This window comes from Gossypium raimondii, unplaced genomic scaffold (genome assembly GCF_025698545.1).
Source record: "Gossypium raimondii isolate GPD5lz unplaced genomic scaffold, ASM2569854v1 Contig00266, whole genome shotgun sequence".
In the NCBI taxonomy this organism is placed as follows: Eukaryota; Viridiplantae; Streptophyta; class Magnoliopsida; order Malvales; family Malvaceae; genus Gossypium; species Gossypium raimondii.
Genome location: NW_026291366.1, coordinates 89,829 through 111,873, shown reverse-complemented (window position 1 = coordinate 111,873; position 22,045 = coordinate 89,829). Strand labels below are relative to the sequence as shown.

Sequence of the window (22,045 nt, the reverse complement as noted above, 5' to 3'; positions counted from 1 at the left end):
GGCACGACAATTAAAATCAAATATGAATGCTTTTGTCCAAGACTTTGTTGCTACAAATTTAATTCATCATGTTCGTGACGTTGACAAATACGGGAATGCAATTCACTGGACCAATCTTGGAATAGTGAAAGCCCATAAATTGGTGGATTAATCTTTTATGTATCTTATTATTATTATTTACTTAATTCTCATTGGTTGGGACACATCACTTATGAGTTAAGTAATTTTATTGGTTAGGTTATTATTTATTTATTTTCTTAGATAATTTTAAAGAGTTTTATTAGGGTTCAATTACTCTTGTATTTTGCCTATAAATAGGCTTGCTTTCTACACATTGGGGGGTGAAATAAAAAAGAGAGTATTTGTTTTCTTCCAAATTTGTGTGAGACAAATTTTTGAGAGTAGAGTGATTCTTCTCTTGCTATTTAGTTTGGAGTTTGTTATTTTCGAGGGTATTTCAGAGTTACAAATATTCAAATTTCTTTCCCATTCATCGCTGTTTCTAGAGGTTCTTCTTCTAGGGGTTCCGTAGAGAGTCGCTCAATCATTGGTGTTTTTGGTTACAAGTTAACCAAGGGTTCCATAAGGCAAATCTATCATTTTTTTCTTTTATTATTATTATTATTATTTAACTAATTTTATTTATTCTCGTTTTATTTCTAATTTTGTTTCTCTTGTGTCTAGATCCGCGTTTCCGCATCAAAGTGAGTTGTCATTTCAATTTGATATTTAAATGATTGAATCAAAATCTCAACATATTAATTGATTTTAAGTTGATTTTTGGCTTGAAAATGGTAGATCTAATATTTCTTGGCTAATCTTCGGTTTTACATTTATTTCTAACTCATTTTGAAATATTTAAGAGTTATTTTATCTTAATTTAACAAATCCTTAATGAAGTTAAGCGAATTGAATGTTTTCCCTTATTTAATGATCACTTAAGCTTGATTTAGATCAGTGTAATTATGTAAAATTAATGATTTAGATCAGTAATTAGATGATATTTAGGATGTTTGGAATCGAAATTAAGGTTTAAGAACTAGATTTAAGTGGTGAAATTGCTTTTTGGCAAAACTAGCTAGATTCCGGTAAGTATGATAGATGTGATGTGGTATGCAGTTTTTAGATGATTTAAATGTGTTTGAGGTTGTTTATAATGTGTTTGTAATGTAATTAATGTGTGTGAAAAAGTGTCAAACTCGCTGAGAGATTCTACAAACATGGACAAAGGCAAACAAAGGCTTATTAAAAGTCAAGATTGCAAGGTGAGTGGTTTGGTGTTCTAAAATAATTAATTTAAAATTTACTTGATAATAAAAGTTATCATATTTATATAAGAATACTATTTTTAGTAATAAAAGTTTTTAATTAATTTATATAATAATAAATGAAAAGGTCAAATTTTATATTGAGTTATTCTCTATTTAAACTGTTGTATTTCCCTTAACCAAAAAGAGTAAAAGAAAAATTATATACTACTTTTTAAAATAGTAATTTTTAATTATTTTCGTAATAAGTAACATTATATTTCATATACAAAAATTATGAATAATTCATATATTTTTATAATATGAAATAATCTAACATAATTACATTTATATTAATTATATATTATCTACGTATCATTATCGTCAATTATTTACTTTTAAGAAAAAATAAATATTTAATAATGTTAGGTTTAATTTACAATATGTTAATTTTATATTTTTCATAAATACTTCAATAAATATTATAAATATTTTATTAGGAATATATTTTAATTATTAAAATAATTTATTTTAATTAAGTTAATTACTTATTATTTTGAACAATGCTACTTAGATTAATTAGATGAAGTAAAACTATATTCCTCAATGAATATGTTATTAATGCTTTAATATGCTATCTTTTTAATAATATTCAACAATGCCTAAAATCACTTGCTTCACATCGGCATTAAAAATAATTATATATGAAGGTAGGTAGGGTAATAATAAAAATATATAAACAGGTTTTTATTTATTAAAAAAAATTAATACTACAATATTTACTTGAAAGTACACTACAATATGTTTGTATATTATAAATGGAATAATGAGACTCTACTCACATTCCTGACCACCAGATGATAGATTTTGTTTCTTATTGAATGATATGCAACGTGTAATATAGGAAAGATATAGTCTAATTGAGATTGTATCATATTGAGATTAGAGCTCAACTGTCTTTCTTTTTGCCAAAAAACAAACACACACGTGCACACACGAACACATTCCATAATATTCGACTAATTGAGAAAAAAAACCTTAAATTACCTGGTCCAATTTCTAAAATGTATTTTTTTCTATAAAAAACTTAACACATTTTACAGTTTAAGCAACAAGAAATTAAAAAAATAAAAAAAATAAAAACAATATCACCTAATTTGACGTAATTTCTAAAATAGGGTCTTATTCCAAAACCCTATAAATAGGTGATATGAAAATGATTCCAATGAAACCAAAGACCAATCATGGGAGTCTCAAACATGAAAACATGGTTAATTTGTTTGGCTCTAATTGGCATAGTGGTGATGGAAGAGGTGATCCAAATTGATGCAACAATGACAATACACCATCTAGAGGTCTTCGGTCTTGTTTCCTACCGTCGCCTTCTCCAAGAAGTTGTTAATCCTTGGAATCGTGGCTGCTCAAGACTCACTAGGTGTCGAAGTTAATGTATATTTTGATAATATATGACGGTATCTTTCTTATATAAATGTAGAAAGCTCTGCATATGAAGGCAACATGATTAATACTTTTTATCTCTATCTTTTACCTAAGTTGGTTCGCCTTAACCATGATTTGTGATCTAGATTTGCATTGTTATGATCCCAAACATTTTGTGTCTTTGCTCGATCCTAGATCTAGAAACTTTGATACAATTATGATGTGTAAATATAATATAATTAATATAATTAACATATAATATAATAGGAGATAAGAAAATAATGCAAATAGAATATTATATGAAATATACTGAAAATTACTATAATATAATTATTTTTTGAAAGAAATATAGAATAAATTACGAACTTACAAAAATTTAAATTATTACATTTTACAATAAACACAATCATAATATGTTATGGATTTATAAAATATATATATAAATACACAAATTATCATATCTCACCAATGCTACCAATCACCAAATAGTATTCGTGAGTATTGGTGGTGCTGCTAGTTCAATTTGTATTAAGTTTTTTAATCAACATCTAAAACCTATATTAAACTAGTATACAATGAAGTACCGTACATATTGGTCTTTGGAATATGTAAATGTTGAGGGTTTAATTTGTTATTATATCAATCAAAATTATGTAAGTTGATGGAAAATGTTAATTTTAGTGGTTAATATTTAATTTTCCTTAGTTACTTAGTTTCAAATTTAATAGGTATTAAATTACCCCAATGTTTTTCAGAGGGATCAATTAGTTCAATATCAACTTTAATATCTTTTTATTCTCTTATAAATTGAGGAGTGTAAGCTTCACCTTTAGAATAATTTTATAATGTAGGGAACATTGCAAGAAATCATGAAGATGAAGCCTAATTGTTGAAAAAAAAGAATCATGAATTTACTTTTCAATGTTGTTCGTCTTTATCATTCATAATGATCTTTTAAATTCATCTAAATAAGTTTCATACTAAATAATTTTGTAAAAATTATTTATTATATATATTACTCTTGACTGAATATATAATTATAGTTTGTGTTTTTCAAAAGCATAGATTCATAAGTGGATTCACTAGTCAATTTAGAATTTAGGTTCTTTTGGTTGAAAAATAAAATAATTTAATTATATATATTTTTAAAAAACTATTCTATTTTAGTTTTAAATGTTTTCTTTAAAGGATTTGTATTAATGTACGATTGCAATTTGATTTTGGATTAGTATATGATTACTTTAAATTATTTATTTTTGAATACACATTTGAACAAATTAGTTTTTAAATCATTTGTGGATTGATATTAATTAGTTAAATTATTTCTTTATATCTTGACTTGAATGGAGCGGTGGTTAATAATGCTTATGTTAAACACTCATTTGGCATGAGTTTTGTAACACCCTAACCCGACCTGATTCGTCGGCCTCAGATCTTGGTTGTTATAAAACACAATACTTAAATCAGTTGAACACTTTAAGTATTACATTTTATTTACTTCTTTAACTGGAGGACTTAAAATCCAAAAATAAAGAAAAATATTTAAAATAACTTGTTACTATAGACTTATCACGGCTTATTACAAAGTAGAAGTTTGATAAAAATATGCACATAAGGTGTAATCCTACACTATGCCACATTTCTACTGTTTGCATAATAACCCGATACGACTCTTCCTTTGCGTAGTCCTGGCATCGTCCCCTAGGCGCAGTAGAATTGTCACATCCCAACAGTCGAGAGAGTAAATCAGGTATTAGTGAATTGGAAATCGTAATTGGGATAGATAATTAAAATAATTAGGAATTAATTAAACAAAATTTTAAAATAAATAGAATTTATAATTTTAGGTTAAGAAATTAAAATTGAGTGTTCGAGAATTAATTTGGTTAAAATGGATTTTAAAAACGAGATCGGATTTGAAAATAAATTTGAAATTGGCTTTAATTGAACAATAAGGACCATTTTGGATAAGGGAGAAAATCGGGGGGGGTTAAATGGGTAAAGGATAATTTTTTTTAAATTTGGTGCCTATTTAACAACCCCCACGTCATCTTCTTCCCTCCCATTATTCATTCAAAAATTTGCCAAACACCAAATTATAGTTTTTCTTTCGAATTTAGTTCATCTGTTTTTATTCCTAAGCTTTGTAAACACTAAATTTCTTTTCAATATTGAGGAACACTCATGTTATCATCCTTAAAATCCTTAAGAGATCCTCACACGTTTTAGCTCGCATTAGGTCCATAGCTCGTCAATTTTTTAAAATTAGGGTGAGATTCTAACTTTTTATTGATTAAACTAAGTGAGTTGTTATTTCAATTTGATATTTAAATGATTAAATCAAGATCTCAATATATTAATTGATTTTAAGTTGATTTTTTGCTTGAAAATGGTAGATCTCGTATTTCTTGGCTAAGCTTCGGTTTTACAGTTATTTCTAACTCATTTTGATATATTTAAGAGTTATTTTATCTTAATTTAACAAATCCTTAATGAATTTAAGCAAATTGAATGGTTTCCTTATTTAATATCACTTAAGCTTGATTTTTCTAAAAAATATATCAATGTAATTATGTAAAATTGATGATTTATATCAGTAATTAGATAATATTTAGGATGTTTGGAATTGAGATTAAATTTTAGGAACTAGATTTGAGTGGTGATATCACATTTTCGGTAAAACTAGCTAGTTTCCGATAAGTATAATAGATGTGCTGTGGTATGCAGTTTTTAGATGATTTAAATGTGTTTGAGGTTGTATCATATTGAGATTAGAGCTCAACTGTCTTTCTATTTGCCAAAACACAAACACACACAAACACACAAACACATTCCATAATATTCGACTAATTGAGAAAAAACCCTTAGATTACCTGGTCCAATATCTAAAATATATTTTTATATAAAAAAATTAACACATTTTACAGTTTAAGCAACAAGAAATGTAGAAAGACAGTATCTTTCCTATAAAAATGTAGAAAGCTCTGCATATTCAGGCAACATGATTAATACGTTTTATCTCTTTCTTTTACCTAACTTGGTTCGCCTTAACCATGATTTATGATCCAGCTTTGCATTGTCACGATCCCAAAGGGTTTGTGTCTTTGCTCGATCCTAGATCTAATAACTTTGATACAATTATGATGTGTAAATATAATATAATTAATATAATTAATATCTAATATAATAAGTGATAAAAAAATAATGCAAATAGAATATTATATGAAATATACTGAAAATTAATATAATATAATTATTTTGTGAAAGAAATATAGAATAAATTACGAACTTACAACAATTTGAATTATTATATTTTACAATAAACACAATCATTATATGTTAGGGATTTATAATATATATATATATATATAAATATAGATATTATCATATCTCACCAATGCTTTAAATCGGCAATATAGTATTGGGTGAGTATTGGTGGTGCTGTAGTTCAATTTGTATTAAGTTTTTTAATCAACATCTAAAACCTATATTAAACTAGTATACAATGATGTACCGTACATATTGGTCTTTAGAATATGTAAATGTTGAGGGTTTAATTTGTTACTATATCAATCAAAATTATGTAAATTGATGGAAAATGTTAATTTTAGTGGTTAATACTTAATTTTCTTTAGTTATTTAGTTTCAAATTTAATAGGTATTAAATTGCCCCAATGTTTTTAGAGGGATCAATTAGTTCAATATGAACTTTAATTCCTTTTATTCTCTTATAAATTGAGGAGTGTAAGATTCACCTTTAAAATAATTTTATAATGTAAGGGAACGTTGCATGAAATCATGAACATGAAGCCTAATTCTAGAAAACAAAAAAAGAATCATGAAATATCTTTTTCAATGTTGTTCGTCTTTATCATTCATAACGATCTGTTAAATTTATCTAAATAAGTTTCATACTAAATAAGTTTGTAAAAATTATTTATTATATGTATTACTCTTGACTGAATATATAATTATATTTTGTGTTTTTCAAAAGAGTAGATTCATAAGTGGATTCACTAGTCAATTTAAAATTCATGTTCTTTTGGTTGAAAAAATAAAATAATTTAATTATATATATATTTTTAAAAACTATTCTATTTTATTTTTAAATGTTTTATTTAAAGGATTTGTATTAATGTATCGGTGTAATTATGTAAAATTGATGATTTATATCAGTAATTAGATGATATTTAGGATGTTTGGAATTGAGATTAAATTTTAGGAACTAGATTTGAGTGGTGATATCACATTTTCGTAAAACTAGCTAGTTTCCTGTAAGTACAATAGATGTGATGTGGTATGCGCTTTTAGATGATTTAAATGTGTTTGAGGTTGTATTTAATGTGTTTGTAATGTAATTACATTTATATTTCATTTACAAAAATTATGAATAATTAATATATTTTTATAATCTGAAATAATCTAACATAATCACATTTATATTAATTATATATTATCTACGATTATTATCGCTCAATTATTTACTTTTAAGAAAAAACAAATATTTAATAATGTAAGGTTTAATTTACAATATGCCAATTTTTATATTTTTCATAAATACTTCAATAAATATTATAAATATTTTATTAGGAATATATTTTAATTATTAAAATAATTTATTTATTTTATTTAAGTTAATTACTTATTATTTTGAACAATGCTACTTCAGATTAATTAGATGAAGTAAAACTATATTCCTCAATGAATATGTTATTAATGCTTTAATATGCTATCTTTTAATAATATTCAACAATGCCTAAAATCACTTGCTTCACATCGGCATTAAAAATAATTATATATGAAGGTAGGTAGGGTAATAATAAAAATATATAAACAGTTTTTATTTATTAAAAAATTAATACTACAATATTTACTTGAAAGTACACCACAATATTTTTGTATATTATACATGGAATAATGAGACTCTACTCACATCCCTAACCACCGATGATAGATTTTGTTTCTTATTGAATGATATGCAACGTGTAACATAGGAAAGATATAGTCTAATTGAGATTGTATCATATTGAGATTAGAGCTCAACTGTATTTGATTTTGCCAAAACACAAACACACACGCACACACACAAATGATTCCATAATATTCGACTAAGTGAGAAAAAACCTTAGATTACTCGGTCCAATTTCTAAAATGTATTTTTTATAAAATAATTAACACATTTTACAGTTTAAGCAACAAGAAATTAAAAAATTAAAAACAATAAAAACAATATCACCTAATTTGACGTAATTTCTAAAATAGGGTCTCATTACAAAACCCTATAAATAGGTGATATGAAAATTATTCCAATGAAGCCAAAGACCAATCATGGGAGTCTCAAACATGAAAACATGGTTAATTCGTTTGGCTCTAATTGGTATAGTGGTGATGGAAGAGGCGATCCAAATTGATGCAAAGAATGACAATCCACCATCCGAGGTCTCCGGATTTGTTTCCTATTGTCGCCTTCTCCAAGAAGTCATTAATCCTTGGAATCGTGGCTACTCAAGACTCACTAGGTGTCGGGTTAATGTATATTTTGATATCACCTCCTTGTGGTTTATCTGTACTACAACATTATCTATTAAGCATCAATATCAATAACAAAGGTTAAACAATTACTATCCTAAGGAAAACACACGGCCAACAAGAGAAATACACATTTAGCCAAGATTTGAAAGCACATAACCACTTGCCCTAACAATCACCAACCAAATGAATTGAACTCAATCAACCCACAAAGAAGAACAGATTCAAGACTTCGAGGTCGGAGAAATGATTTGTTAGAACGCTTGTAGGTTGAAACGTTTGATCGATAGAGGACGGAAAAAGAATGAAGGCAAAGAAAGAGAAGTTGAATCGCTCACATTAAGAAGAATAGGAAACAAGGAGAGGAGAATAAAGAAAATCAAAGCGGGAAAAACACCCAAAAAGGTCTATGGCAATATTTAGAACTATAGATAGAAGAGAGAAAATAAAAGAAATCGGCATAATGGAAAGCAATTCCCAAAAATGCACCCAATGCACTCTCTAGCCAAATTTGCCTAAACAAAACTCCCCCCAAAGGGTCCAACTTCTCCCATTTCAAAATCCTTCAAAAACTCCACCAATCCCTCCACTGAAATTTTCTCCTTGATTTACTCTAACTCCCCATTCAAATTCAATTCAAATTCTTATGACCAATTCAACCACAGAGTTCCAGTCCAGTTCCAAAACCTCCCCAGCTCAGGCAGCAAAATAAAAATACAATTGTGCATGCCATGCCTCAAACCTCAAACTCCTTCTTACACATGTATCTCCACCTTGCCACTAGATCCCTTCTCTCTTTATGTTATAAAACAACCACTAATTATTATAAGTCCTATAAGTTAACAGCCAGGTTCACTTAAGAGCCCAAATTAAAATTTTGTAAACACCTAGACTAGAACCCATGTTTCTCAAGCACTCCCAAATATGCCCAATACCTAGCCACCAAAGCTACACCTAATATATGATATTAAGTCGCACACATAAACTTTTATGAGTTCCCACGCTCAAGGCCCACTACTTCTAGGCCCAAATTCTGGGGCGTTACAAGTCTAATTGAGATTGTATCATATTGAGATTAGAGCTCAACTGTCTTTCTATTTGCCAAAACACAAACACACACAAACACACAAACACATTCCATAATATTCGACTAATTGAGAAAAACCCTTAGATTACTCGGTCCAATTTCTAAAATATATTTTTTATAAAAATTTAACACATTTTACGGTTTAAGCAACAAGAAATGTAGAAAGATAGTATCTTTCCTATAAAAATGTAGAAAGCTCTGCATATTAAGGCAACATGATTAATACGTTTTATCTCTTTCTTTTACCTAACTTGGTTCGCCTTAACCATGATTTATGATCCACTTTGCATTGTCACGATCCCAAAGGTTTTGTGTCTTTGCTCGATCCTAGATCTAATAACTTTGATACAATTATGATGTGTAAATATAATATAATTAATATAATTAATATAATTAATATCTAATATAATAAGTGATAAAAAATAATGCAAATAGAATATTATATGAAATATACTAAAATTAATATAATATAATATAATTATTTTGTGAAAGAAATATAGAATAAATTATGAACTTACAACAATTTGAATTATTATATTTTACAATAAACACAATCATTATATGTTAGGGATTTATAATATATATATATATATAAATACAGATATTATCATATCTCACCAATGTCGCTAATCGGCAATATAGTATTCGTGAGTATTGGTGGTGCTGGTAGTTCAATTTGTATTAAGTTTTTTAATCAACATCTAAAACCTATATTAAACTAGTATACAATGAAGTACCGTACATATTGGTCTTTAGAATATGTAAATGTTGAGGGTTTAATTTGTTACTATATCTATCAAAATTATGTAAATTGATGGAAAATGTTAATTTTAGTGGTTAATACTTAATTTTCTTTAGTTATTTAGTTTCAAATTTAATAGGTATTAAATTGCCCCAATGTTTTTAGAGGATCAATTAGTTCAATATCAACTTTAATTCCTTTTATTCTCTTATAAATTGAGGAGTGTAAGCTTCACCTTTAAAATAATTTTATAATGTAAGGAACGTTGCATGAAATCATGAACATGAAGCCTAATTCTAGAAAACAAAAAAAGAATCATGAAATATCTTTTTCAATGTTGTTCGCCTTTATCATTCATAATGATCTGTTAAATTTATCTAAATAAGTTTCATACTAAATAAGTTTGTAAAAATTATTTATTATATGTATTACTCTTGACCTAATATATAATTATATTTTGTGTTTTTCAAAAGAGTAGATTCATAAGTGGATTCACTAGTCAATTTAAAATTCAGGTTCTTTTGGTTGAAAAATAAAATAATTTAATTATATATATATTTTAAAAACTATTCTATTTTATTTTTAAATGTTTTATTTAAAGGATTTGTATTAATGTACGATTGCAGTTTGATTTTGGATTAGTATATGATTACTTTAAATTATTTATTTTTTAATACACTTTTGATATGAATTATTTAAATTATTTCTTTATATCTTGACTTGAATGGAGCGGTGGTTAATAATGCTTGTGTTAAACACTCGTTTGGCATGGATTTTGTAACACCTAACCCGACTTGATTCGTCGACCTTAGATCTTGGCTGTTATTAAACACAATACTTAAATTAGTTGAACACTTTAAATATTACATTTTATTTATTTCTTTATCCGGAGGACTTAAAATCCAAAAATAAAGGAAAATGTTTAAAATAAATTGTTATCAGAGACTTATCACGACTTATTACAAAGTAGAAGTTTGATAAAATATACACATAAGGTGTAATCCTACACTATGCCACATTTCCACTGTTTGCATAATAACCCGATACGACTCTTCCTTTGCGTAGTCCTGGCATCGTCCCGTAGGTGCAGTAGAATTGTCACATCCCAAAAGTCGAGAGAGTAAATTAGGGATTAGTGAATTGGAAATCGTAATTGGGATAGATAATTAAAATAATTAGGAATTAATTAAACAAATTTTTAAAATAAATAGAATTTATAATTTTAGGTTAAGAACTTAAAATTTAATGTTCGAGAATTAATTTGTTTTGGAAATCATCCATATTTATAGAAAGTCAAATATACGAGTATCAGAAAGTTATGGGTATCAGAAAGATATGGGTATCAAAATCTAGGATTTAAGGCACCAAAAGTGGGATTGAGATTTGGCATAAGTTAATTGCAATTTTGATCCCTAAATCTCAACTATAAATAGGCCTAACCATTTCTCTTCTTCATCATCCCAAATTTGCCCTTCTCTACTTAAGGCATTGTTTTCTTTCTCTCTCTCTTTGTAAATTCTCACTTGTATTTTAGACTGAAATATATTTGGTAGTGCCCGAGGACGTAGGCAAAATTTGCTGAACCTCGTTAAATTCTTGTGTTCTTTATTGTCTTATTCTGCATGAATTGTGAGTGTGATTGTAGTGATTTATTGTGCTACTAAATTATGATTGAGGGATATTCTAGCTAGGAAAGACCTGGTACTTAAGAGATCCTTGTGATCCACCTCTCTTTCGGGAATTGAACTTAGAGTATTTTTAGTACAATAATTTTACTCTTTTAGTATTTCTAAAATGTATTTTTATTATAAAAAATTAACACATTTTACAAGCCAAAGAACAAGAAATGTAGAAAGATAATATCTTTCTTATATAAATGTAGAAAGCTCGCATATTAAGGCAACATGATTAATACTTTTATCTCCTTCTTTTACCTAACTTGGTTCGCCTTAACCATGATTTATGATCTAGCTTTGCGTTGCCATGATCCCAAAGGTTTTGTGTCTTTGCTCTATCCTAGATCTAGTAACTTTGATACAATTATGATGTGTAAATATAATATAATTAATATATAATATAATAAGTGATAAAAATAATGCAAATAGAATATTATATGAAATATACTGAAAATTAATATAATATAATTATTTTTTGAAAGAAATATAGAATAAATTACGAACTTACAACAATTTGAATTATTATATTTTACAATAAACACAATCATTATATGTTAGGATTTATAAAAAATATATAAATACAAATATTATCATATCTCACGAATGCTACTAATCGGCAATATAGTATTCGATGAGTATTGGTGGTATCATGAGTTCAATTTGTATTAAGTTTTTTAATCAACATCTAAAACCTATATTAAACTAGTATACAATGAAGTACCGTACATATTGGTCTTTAGAATATGTAAATGTTGAGGGTTTAATTTGTTATTATATCAATCAAAATTATGTAAATTGATGGAAAATGTTAATTTTAGTGGTTAATACTTAATTTTCCTTAGTTACTTAGTTTCAAATTTAACAGGTATTAAATTGCCCAATTTTTTCAGAGGGATCAATTAGTTCAACATCAACTTTAATTTCTTTTTATTCTCTTATAAATTGAGGAGTTTAAGCTTCACCTTTAGAATAACTTAATAAGGTAAGGAACATTGCATGAAATCATGAAGATGAAGCCTAATTCTAGAAAAAAAAAGAGAATCATGAAATTTCTTTTTCAATGTTGTTCGTCTTTATCGTTCTTAAAGATCTTTTAAATTTATCTAAATAAGTTTCATAATAAATAAGCTTGTAAAAATTATTTATTATATATATTACTCTTGACTGAATAAATAATTTTATTTTGTGTTTTTCAAAACAGTAGATTCATAAGTGGATTCACTAGTCAATTTAGAATTCAGTTTCTTTTGGTTGAAAAAATAAAATAAATTAATTATATATATTTTAAAACAACTATTCTATTTTATTTTAAAATGTTTTATTTAAAGGATTTGTATTAATGTACGATTGCAATTTGATTTTGGATTAGTATATGATTACTTTAAATTATTTATTTTTAATACACATTTGAACAAATTAGTTTTAAATCATTTGTGGATTGATATGAATTATTTAAATGATCACTTAAGCTTGATTTTTCTAAAAAATATATCAGTGTAATTATGTAAAATTGATGATTTATATCAGTAATTAGATGATATTTAGGATGTTTGGAATCGAAATTAAAGTTTATGAACTAGATTTGAGTGGTGATATCACATTTTCGGTAAAACTAGCTAGTTTCCTATAAGTATAATAGATGTGATGTGGTATGCGTTTTTAGATGATTTAAATGTGTTTGAGGTTGTATTTAATGTGTTTGTAATGTAATTACATTTATATTTCATTTACAAAATTATGAATAATTAATATATTTTATAATCTGAAATAATCTAACATAATTACATTTATATTAATTATATGTTATCTACGTATTATTATCGTCAATTATTTACTTTTAAGAAAAAACAAATATTTAATAATGTAAGGTTTAATTTACAATATGTCAATTTGTATATTTTTCATAAATATTTCAATAAATATTATAAATATTTTATTAGGAATATATTTTAATTATTAAAATAATTTATTTATTTTAATTAAGTTAATTACTTATTATTTTGAACAATGCTACTTTGTTTTAATTAGATGAAGTAAAACTATATTCCTCAATGAATATGTTATTAATGCTTTAATATGCTATCTTTTTAATAATATTCAACAATGCCTAAAATCACTTGCTTCACATCGGCATTAAAAATAATTATATATGAAGGTAGGTAGGGTAATAATAAAATATATAAATATGTTTTATTTATAAAAAAATTAATAATAAAATATTTACTTGAAAGTACACCACAATATTTTAGTATATTATACATGGAATAATGAGACTCTACTCACATCCCTAACCACCAGATGATAGATTTTGTTTCATATTGAATGATATGCAACGTGTAACATAGGAAAGATATAGTCTAATTGAGATTGTATCATATTGAGATTAGAGCTCAACTGTATTTGATTTTGCCAAAACACAAACACACACGTGCACACACAAACAGATTCCATAATATTCGACTAAGTGAGAAAAAAACCTTAGATTACCTGGTCCAATTTCTAAAATGTATTTTTTTATAAAATAATTAACACATTTTATAGTTTAAGCAACAAGAAATTAAAAAAATAAAAAAAATAAAAACAATATCACCTAATTTGACGTAATTTCTAAAATAGGGTCTCATTACAAAACCCTATAAATAGGTGATATGAAAATTATTCCAATGAAGCCAAAGACCAATCATGGGAGTCTCAAACATGAAAACATGGTTAATTCGTTTGGCTCTAATTGGTATATTGGTGATGGAAGAGGCGATCCAAATTGATGCAGCAATGACAATCCACCATCCAGAGGTCTCCGGATTTGTTTCCTATTGTCGCCTTCTCCAAGAAGCTGTTAATCCTTGGAATCGTGGCTACTCAAGACTCACTAGGTGTCGAAGTTAATGTATATTTTGATATCACCTCCTTGTGGTTTATCTGTACTACAACATTATCTATTAAGCATCAATATCAATAACAAAGGTTAAACAATTACTATCCTAAGGAAAACACACGGCCAACAAGAGAAATACACATTTAGCCAGATTTGAAAGCACATAACCACTTGCCCTAACAATCACCAACCAAATGAATTGAACTCAATCAAACCACAAAGAAGAACAGATTCAGACTTCAGAGGTGGAGAAATGATTTGTTAGAACGCTTGTAGGTTGAAACGTTTGATCGATAGAGGACGGAAAAGAATGAAGGCAAAGAAAGAGAAGTTGAATCGCTCACATTAAGAAGAATAGGAAACAATGAGAGGAGAATAAAGAAAATCAAGCGGAAAAACACCCAAAAGGTCTATGGCAATATTTAGAACTATAGATAGAAGAGAGAAAATAAAAGAAATCGGCATAATGGAAAGCAATTCCCAAAAATGCACCCAATGCACTCTCTAGCCAAATTTGCCTAAACAAAACTCCCCAAAGGGTCCAACTTCTCCCATTTCAAAATCCTTCAAAACTCCACCAATCCCTCCACTGAAATTTTCTCCTTGATTTACTCTAACTCCCATTCAAATTCAATTCAAATTCTTATGACCAATTCAACCACGAGTTCCAGTCCGGTTCCAAAACCTCCCATTTCAGCAGACAAAATAAAAATACAATTGCGCATGCCATGCCTCAAACCTCAAACTCTTTCTTACACATGTATCGCCACCTTGCCACTAGATCCCTTCTCTCTTTATGTTATAAAACAACCACTAATTATTATAAGTCCTATAAGTTAACAGCCAGGTTCACTTAAGAGCCCAAATTAAAATTTTGTAAACATCTAGACTAGAACCCATGTTTCTCAAGCACTCCCAAATATGCCCAATACCTAGCCACCAAAGCTACACTTAATATATGATATTAACTCGCACACATAAACTTTTATGAGTTCCCACGCTCAAGGCCCACTACTTCTAGGCCCAAATTCTGGGGCGTTACAAGTCTAATTGAGATTGTATCATATTGAGATTAGAGCTCAACTGTCTTTCTATTTGCCAAAACACAAACACACACAAACACACACAAACACACAAACACATTCCATAATATTCGACTAATTGAGAATAAACCCTTAGATTACCTGGTCCAATTTCTAAAATATATTTTTTTATAAAAAATTTAACACATTTTACAGTTTAAGCAACAAGAAATGTAGAAAGATAGTATCTTTCCTATAAAAATGTAGAAAGCTCTGCATATTAAGGCAAAATGATTAATACGTTTTATCTCTTTCTTTTACCTAACTTGGTTCACCTTAACCATGATTTATGATCCAGCTTTGCATTGTCACGATCCCAAAGGTTTTGTGTCTTTGCTCGATCCTAGATCTAATAACTTTGATACAATTATGATGTGTAAATATAATATAATTAATATAATTAATATCTAATATAATAAGTGATAAAAAAATAATGCAAATAGAATATTATATGAAATATACTAAAAATTAATATAATATAATATAATTATTTTGTGAAAGAAATATAGAATAAATTACGAACTTACAACAATTTGAATTATTATATTTTACAATAAACACAATCATTATATGTTAGGGATTTATAATATATATATATATATATATAAATACAGATATTATCATATCTCACCAATGTCTGCTAATCGGCAATATAGTATTCGTGAGTATTGGTGGTGCTGGTAGTTCAATTTGTATTAAGTTTTTTAATCAACATCTAAAACCTATATTAAACTAGTATACAATGAAGTACCGTACATATTGGTCTTTAGAATATGTAAATGTTGAGGGTTTAATTTGTTACTATATCAATCAAAATTATGTAAATTGATGGAAAATGTTAATTTTAGTGGTTAATACTTAATTTTCTTTAGTTATTTAGTTTCAAATTTAATAGGTATTAAATTGCCCCAATGTTTTTAGAGGGATCAATTAGTTCAATATGAACTTTAATTCCTTTTATTCTCTTATAAATTGAGGAGTGTAAGCTTCACCTTTAGAATAATTTTATAATGTAAGGGAACGTTGCATGAAATCATGAACATGAAGCCTAATTCTAGAAAACAAAAAAAGAATCATGAAATATCTTTTTCAATGTTGTTCGTCTTTATCATTCATAATGATCTGTTAAATTTATCTAAATAAGTTTCATACTAAATAAGTTTGTAAAAATTATTTATTATATGTATTACTCTTGACTGAATATATAATTATATTTTGTGTTTTCAAAAGAGTAGATTCATAAGTGGATTCACTAGTCAATTTAAAATTCAGGTTCTTTTGGTTGAAAAAATAAAATAATTTAATTATATATATATTTTAAAAACTATTCTATTTTATTTTTAAATGTTTTATTTAAAGGATTTGTATTAATGTACGATTGCAGTTTGATTTTGGATTAATATATGATTACTTTAAATTATTTATTTTTTAATACACTTTTGATATGAATTATTTAAATTATTTCTTTATATCTTGACTTGAATGGAGCGGTGGTTAATAATGCTTGTGTTAAACACTCGTTTGGCATGGATTTTGTAACACCCTAACCCGACTTGATTCGTCGACCTTAGATCTTGGCTGTTATTAAACACAATACTTAAATTAGTTGAACACTTTAAATATTACATTTTATTTATTTCTTTATCTGGAGGACTTAAAATCCAAAAATAAAGGAAAATGTTTAAAATAAATTGTTACTGTAGACTTATCACGGCTTATTACAAAGTAGAAGTTTGATAAAAATATACACATAAGGTGTAATCCTACACTATGCCACATTTCCACTGTTTGCATAATAACCCGATACGACTCTTCCTTTGCGTAGTCCTGGCATCGTCCCCTAGGTGCAGTAGAATTGTCACATCCCAAAAGTCGAGAGAGTAAATTAGGGATTAGTGAATTGGAAATCGTAATTGGGATAGATAATTAAAATAATTAGGAATTAATTAAACAAATTTTTAAAATAAATAGAATTTATAATTTTAGGTTAAGAACTTAAAATTGAATGTTCGAGAATTAATTTGTTTTGGAAATCATCCATATTTATAGAAAGTCAAATATACGAGTATCAGAAAGTTATGGGTATCAGAAAGATATGGGTATCAAAATCTAGGATTTAAGGCACCAAAAGTGGGATTGAGATTTGGCATAAGTTAATTGCAATTTTGATCCCTGAATCTCAACTATAAATAGGCCTAACCATTTCTCTTCTTCATCATCCCAAATTTGCCCTTCTCTACTTAAGGCATTGTTTTCTTTCTCTCTCTCTCTGTAAATTCTCACTTGTATTTTAGACTGAAATATATTTGGTAGCGCCCGAGGACGTAGGCAAAATTTGCTGAACCTCGTTAAATTCTTGTGTTCTTTATTGTCTTATTCTGCATGAATTGTGAGTGTGATTGTAGTGATTTATTGTGCTACTAAATTATGATTGAGGGATATTCTAGCTAGGAAAGACCTGGTACTTAAGAGATCCTTGTGATCCACCTCTCTTTCCTGGGAATTGAACTTAGAGTATTTTTTAGTACAATAATTCTACTCTTTTTTAGTATTTCTAAAATGTATTCTTTATTATAAAAAAATTAACACATTTTACAGTTTCAGCAACAAGAAATGTAGAAAGATAGTATCTTTCTTATATAGATGTAGAAAGCTCTGCATATTAAGGCAACATGATTAATACTTGTTATCTCCTTCTTTTACCTAACTTGGTTCGCCTTAACCATGATTTATGATCTAGCTTTGCGTTGTCATGATCCCAAAGGTTTTGTGTCTTTGCTCTATCCTAGATCTAGTAACTTTGATACAATTATGATGTGTAAATATAATATAATTAATATATAATATAATAAGTGATAAAAATAATGCAAATAGAATATTATATGAAATATACTGAAAATTAATATAATATAATTATTTTTTGAAAGAAATATAGAATAAATTACGAACTTACAACAATTTGAATTATTATATTTTACAATAAACACAATCATTATATGTTAGGGATTTATAAAAAATATATAAATACAAATATTATCATATCTCACGAATGCTACTAATCGGCAATATAGTATTCGATGAGTATTGGTGGTACTTCTTGAGTTCAATTTGTATTAAGTGTTTTAATCAACATCTAAAACCTATATTAAACTAGTATACAATGAAGTACCGTACATATTGGTCTTTAGAATATGTAAATGTTGAGGGTTTAATTTGTTATTATATCAATCAAAATTATGTAAATTGATGGAAAATGTTAATTTTAGTGGTTAATACTTAATTTTCCTTCGTTACTTAGTTTCAAATTTAACAGTATTAAATTGCCCAATTTTTTCAGAGGGATCAATTAGTTCAACATCAACTTTAATTTCTTTTATTCTCTTATAAATTGAGGAGTTTAAGCTTCACCTTTAGAATAACTTAATAAGGTAAGGGAACATTGCATGAAATCATGAAGATGAAGCCTAATTCTAGAAAAAAAAAGAGAATCATGAAATTTCTTTTTCAATGTTGTTCGTCTTTATCGTTCTTAAAGATCTTTTAAATTTATCTAAATAAGTTTCATAATAAATAAGCTTGTAAAAATTATTTATTATATATATTACTCTTGACTGAATAAATAATTTTATTTTGTGTTTTTCAAAACAGTAGATTCATAAGTGGATTCACTAGTCAATTTAGAATTCAGTTTCTTTTGGTTGAAAAAATAAAATAAATTAATTATATATATTTTAAAACAACTATTCTATTTTATTTTAAAATGTTTTATTTAAAGGATTTGTATTAATGTAAGATTGCAATTTGATTTTGGATTAGTATATGATTACTTTAAATTATTTATTTTTAATACACATTTGAACAAATTAGTTTTTAAATCATTTGTGGATTGATATGAATTATTTAAATGATCACTTAAGCTTGATTTTTCTAAAAAATATATCAGTGTAATTATGTAAAATTGATGATTTATATCAGTAATTAGATGATATTTAGGATGTTTGGAATCGAAATTAAAGTTTATGAACTAGATTTGAGTGGTGATATCGCATTTTCGGTACACCTAGCTAGTTTCCTATAAGTATAATAGATGTGATGTGGTATGCAGTTTTTAGATGATTTAAATGTGTTTGAGGTTGTTTTTAATGTGTTTGTAATGTAATTACATTTATATTTCGTATACAAAAAATATGAATAATTAATATATTTTATAATCTGAAATAATCTGACATAATTACATTTATATTAATTATATATTATCTACGTATTATTATAGTCAATTATTTATTTTAAGAAAAAATAAATATTTAGTAATGTAAGGTTTAATTTACAATATGTCAATTTTATATTTTTCATAAATATTTCAATAAATAATATAAATATTTTATTAGGAATATATTTTAATTATTAAAATAATTTATTTATTTTAATTAAGTTAATTACTTATTATTTTGAACAATGCTACTTTGTTTTAATTAAATGAAGTAAAAGTATATTCCTCAATGAATATGTTATGAATGCTTTAATATGCTATCTTTTTTAACAATATTCAACAATGCCTAAAATCACTTGCTTCACATCGGCATTAAAAAATAATTATATATGAAGGTAGGGTAATAATAAAATATATAAATATGTTTTATTTATAAAAAAAATTAATAATAAAATATTTACTTGAAAGTACACCACAATATATTTGTATATTATACACGGAATAATGAGACTCTACTCACATTCCTGACCACCAGATGAGAGATTTTGTTTCTTATTAAATGATATGCAACGTGTAAGATAGGAAAGATATAGTCTAATTGAGATTGTATCATATTGAGATTAGAGCTCAACTGCCTTTCATTTTGCCAAAACACAAACACACACGTGCACACACAAACACATTCCATAATATTCGACTAATTGAGAAAAAAAAACCTTTGATTACCTGGTCCAATTTCTAAAATGTATTTTTTTAAAAAAAAATTAACACATTTTACAGTTTAAGCAACAAGAAATTAAAAAAAGAAAAACAATATCACCTAATTTGACGTAATTTCTAAAATAGGGTCTCATTCCAAAACCCTATAAATAGGTGATAAGAAAATTATTCCAATGAAACCAAAGACCAATCATGGGAGTCTCAAACATGAAAACATGGTTAATTTGTTTGGCTTTAATTGGCATAGTGGTGATGGAAGAGGTGATCCAAATTGATGCAGCAATGACAATCCACCATCCAGAGGTCTCCGGTCTTGTTTCCTACCGTCGCCTTCTCCAAGAAGCTGTTAATCCTTGGAATCGTGGCTGCTCAAGACTCACTAGGTGTCGAAGTTAATGTATATTTTGATAATATGTGACGGTATCTTACTTATATAAATGTAGAAAGCTCTGCATATTAAGGCAACATAATTAATACTTTTTATCTCTTTCTTTTACCTAACTTGGTTCGCCTTAACCATGATTTATGATCTAGCTTTGCCTTGTCATGATCCCAAAGGTTTTGTGTCTTTGCTCGATCCTAGATCTGGTAACTTTGATTCAAATATGATGTGTAAATATAATATAATCAATATAATCAACATATAATATAATAAGAGATAAGAAAATAATGCAAATAGAATATTATATGAAATATACTGAAAATTAATATAATATATTTATTTTTTGAAAGAAATATAGAATAAATTATGAACTTAAAAAATTGAATTATTATATTTTACAAAAACATAATCATTATATGTTAGGGATTTATAATAAAAAAATGTAAATACAGAATTATCATCTCACCAATGCTACCAACCGCAATATAGTATTCGGTGAGTATTGGTGGTGCTAGTTCAATTTGTATTAAGTTTTTTAATCAACATCTAAAACCTATATTAAACAAGTATACAATGAAGTACGGTACATATTGGTCTCTAGAATATGTAAATGTTGAGGGTTTAATTTGTTATTATATCAATCAAAATTATGTAAATTGATGGAAAATGTTAATTTTAGTGGTTAATACTTAATTTTCCATAGTTACTTAGTTTCAAATTTAATAGGTATTAAATTGCCCAATTTTTTTCAGAGGGATCAATTAGTTCAACATCAACTTTAATTTCTTTTTATTCTCTTATAAATTGAGGAGTTCAGGCTTCACCCAATTACTATCCTAAGGAAAACACACGGCCAACAAGAGAACTACACTTTCAGCCAGTATTTGAAAGCACATAACCACTTGCTCCTAACAATCAGCCAACCAAATGAATTGAACTCAATCAACCCACAAGAGAAGAACAGATGCGGCACTTCACAGGCTGGAGAAATGACTTGTTAGAACGCTTGTAGGCCGAAACGTTTGATCGATAGAGAAGGGAAAAACAATGAAGGC

At 26.8% G+C, this 22,045-nt stretch overlaps 2 long non-coding RNA genes across 2 annotated transcripts in view; both read left to right on the top strand.

Annotated features, from left to right (window-relative positions):
• The window catches only part of LOC128037710 (uncharacterized), a 45,433-nt gene that overhangs the window by 16,617 nt on the left and 6,771 nt on the right, over positions 1-22,045 (top strand). The gene's annotated exons all lie outside the window — the stretch shown is intronic.
• On the top strand, positions 2,490-21,104 carry LOC105784763 (uncharacterized). Its single transcript, XR_008193410.1, has 2 exons — positions 2,490-2,560; positions 20,870-21,104. It is a non-coding gene; the product is annotated as an uncharacterized LOC105784763 (long non-coding RNA).